This window comes from Benincasa hispida, chromosome 8 (genome assembly GCF_027475165.1).
Source record: "Benincasa hispida cultivar pf3 chromosome 8, pf3_genome.v1.1, whole genome shotgun sequence".
Classification (NCBI taxonomy): Eukaryota; Viridiplantae; Streptophyta; class Magnoliopsida; order Cucurbitales; family Cucurbitaceae; genus Benincasa; species Benincasa hispida.
Genome location: NC_143485.1, coordinates 46,735,161 through 46,738,776, shown reverse-complemented (window position 1 = coordinate 46,738,776; position 3,616 = coordinate 46,735,161). Strand labels below are relative to the sequence as shown.

At 35.2% G+C, this 3,616-nt stretch overlaps 1 pseudogene; it reads right to left on the bottom strand.

The window, feature by feature from the left end:
* Positions 1–275: 275 nt before the first annotated feature.
* On the bottom strand, positions 276–2,493 carry LOC120069318 (uncharacterized; annotated as a pseudogene).
* Between the last annotated feature and the right edge of the window lie 1,123 nt (positions 2,494–3,616).

Sequence of the window (3,616 nt, the reverse complement as noted above, 5' to 3'; positions counted from 1 at the left end):
GAAAATGTAATCAGAATTCATATTCAACTAACCGTATTTATAGAAAATGTGCATAAATGGTACATTAGCATTCAAAGTATGCCAAAAGATAAGCATAAGAATATGAAAGAGGAAATGAGGAAATTAACATTCAAAATCTAAAACTCACATGATCCAATGACGACAAAAATGAAGAATCCAATAAGAATAGGGCCAACAAGGTAGTCCTTTCCCTTCTTTGTAGCAGTCTCAGGCACAACCCCTCTTCAAAATATTCTTCTTAAACCTTTCCACCTTCATGTGCCCTTGCTCTTATTCACTGCCTTGCTACGCTTCAGAGACCATGCAAGGTACTGCAAATGCAACTATATTAAGAACTTTATAATGGTGAATGTCGAAATGAAAAAATGGTGATTACAAATAAATGCAGAAGTAAGAACTGAAAATGCATTGTAGGATTGTACTTACAGTATTTCATTCATGAATGAGAGGTTGAAAGAGGGACGGATAAGAAAAACTAAGCTTCTCATAAAGCTGCAAAGAACTACCATTTCCACCAGATTCCTGAAGTAACACATCCATTGCGAAAGAATGATTTTTGAAACATTAGGAAGTATATGATGCATGTACTGATTCGTACTTCAACAAAAATTGATATGCTTAATTATAATCTTCAAATGTTAATAAGAAAGGTTCATAAATAACAAAAGCAATCATATTGGGGGGGAAAACACAAATGTTCGAGAAAACAAAGGAAAAATGTTAAACTTTGATTTGATGAACCTCTTTGAAAATTTTGCAAGTAGCCAATCTGTATTCTAAATAAATGTTTCCAAATTTATGTCTCTTTGTCTGTATGTTCTATGGTCACCTCTGACTTGGTTCCTAGCCTGACCTATACTTACTGAAAGTTTAGTAAACATGGCCTAAAGCAAGGAAGTTTCATTTTATATTGCATTCGTAATAAGGCTAAATCACTTAAAAACATATACAATTGAAGCTTTAATATAGACAAGATTTTAGCTGAGAAAACATTCAAAGAATTTTGCTAATATATAGATCCTTGATATATTTGAGGTTACTAACCAATTACACTAAAAAAAGCTTTAAATTCAGTATAACAATATCATTGAAGTTGTAATGATAACTAAAGGTGTCCACGGTTTGAATTCAAACAAATCAATACAATGTTTTGAATGGGAAAGAACCTCATCATTGTTCTGAGAAAAATCAGATTACGATGTTATTCCACGAACAACGGAGCTTACTAAACTCAACTTCAGTCCAATTAGAGCATTCCATGCCCTTTCTAGCTGCATGAATAAATAAATCATATTGGAGTGATCAAATGGATTAAGTTATCTGAATGGGCCAAATTCTACAGTCATTTGCACTTGCCAAAACATAATAGTATCATCTTGCAGGAGAAAATACATACAGTTATTTCAATTGGCTGGTCCCCCAAAACTATTTGAGCACCAACTTCTTTAGATGCTTTACGAGCAGCTCGAAACTGCATGCTTAATGAAAGTTTCATGAACTAGTTGTAGATATGCAGAACTATACATTGGTACATCTAGAAATTACTTGGTCATTTGAAAAGTTGTTTATTAAAGTACCTCGTCTCCAAAAGGATGGTTGACATCTGATGAAATTTTAGATGAAAAAACTGTGAGAAGCAGACGCAAAGCAAGAGCAATTTGGCCTCCTGAAAAATGAGAAAGTTTTAGACAACTTTTATGCCAAAAACAATCATACAAAATGGTACTCCTTACCTAGGTTTATGCTGCGACCAACAACAGCCAAAAAACCATCCTCACTCAAGGAGAAAATGTTGAATTTCAGTTTTTGGTCTGGCTCACCGGTATCTAAAGTATACATGATACCAGCTCTAGAACAAATGCCTGCAATAATTTAAGATCATGTTGATTTTTACACAAAAAAAAAAAAAAAAAAAAAAACACACACACACACACACATACACACACAAAGAAAGATGATGAAGATAATAATTGATGAAGATAAAATTGTCAATATCACACAAAATGATGGTGTATAAGATGTCAAAGTCCAAAGATCGTTTAGCCAGTTACCAAGAACCGAGAAAAATTATGCCTATATCCACTAAAGCATATCAGAGCCATCAATTCAGTCACAAAAAAAGATATGAATCTGAGAGGGGAATCAGGATTTTCTTTATTTGTGTTAAAAGTTAACATACTACGAAGTATAATCCACTTATTTATGTGATATAATAGCAATGCCCAAATAACAACCTACGACTTAAGCTTCCAAGACTGATACTTCAATCAAATTCTCACATGTACCTCAGTGACGATGTCATATGAAAATAAACAGAGACAGAAATGTCTCAAGAAAGTCCCTCAAAACATGTGAGTGTCATAGTTATGGAAGCAGACAAAGGAAGATTATAAAAGTCTTACCTCTTTTTCCACAATGGCATGCTTCCTCGTAGCTTTTGCCTGGGGGTTTCTTCCAAGTAATCATCACCATCTAACTTGGCAGATTTGGAATTCTTTACCTATTCAGAATGTGGAAAGACGCCATATGGTGGTGGAATAGAAGAGTAAAGGAGATATTTTATTAAATATGTACTTCAAGTTCAACATGTGGTTTAATGATGAATAAAGAAGGAAGAATATTTGGTGTACCTCAGATGGTTTATGAATATTTGGTGTACCTCACAGGTTTATGGTTTATGAATATAAAAGATAACGTGCTTCTGCTAAAAACAGACCACGGATGGACGGCACCACAGCTGGACGACCACGGATGGATGGCAACATGAATGAACGACCACAGACAGACGACGGACAACCACAGACGGACGAAGGGCAACCTGATTTGCACAGCCAAGCTTGGACGATGAACAACCTTTCGCATGACCAAGGCTTGGGGTAAAAGAGAAATGAAATGGTTTGGCGGTGCGAGAATGAAAATAGAAAAATTAGGGCTTTTTCATTAAAGTAAGAAAAAGAAATAATAAATTAGACCTTTAATGTCAGTTTTAAACCGACATTAAAGCCTGTCTTCAATGTCGGTTTAAAACCGACATTAAAGATCCGCATTTTTTTAAAAAAAAAACCGACATTATATCTCCAATTTTCTTTTTTCCAACCGATATTAAAGGCCAAAATACTTGTAGTGAGAGTGGCCAGATTGTCAATCCAACATGCTTACTTTTTTAGGGACTTGTCTGATCTGGGAGTTGGGAATTCACTTACACAAGATGGAATTCACTCCTTCTTCGAAGCATGGGTAAGTAGATAGATTGTTTCCTTAAGGGCTAATTTCGGGCTTGAACATAGTGGTCACAGCTTCTCTTTGGAAGAGATGACTCAGTCATAGTAGGACTTTGACTTATATTCATTAGAGGATTCAATGGTACTTAAGAAGTTAGATGTAACTACAAGAACATAACGGTTATTGGCCGAGCTGTACTTACGAGCGATCTGTGAAGGGTTGTCACACTATTGATTGGTTAAGATGGACACATAATATATCTGTGGTAAGGAGAGTTCAGCTGACGGTCTTTAATGAAGTGTCTGGCAGTTAATCGATGGTAGAGCCCGTGACTAAAGAGTTTAGTCAATTATTCACGTATTGTTGAAACTTC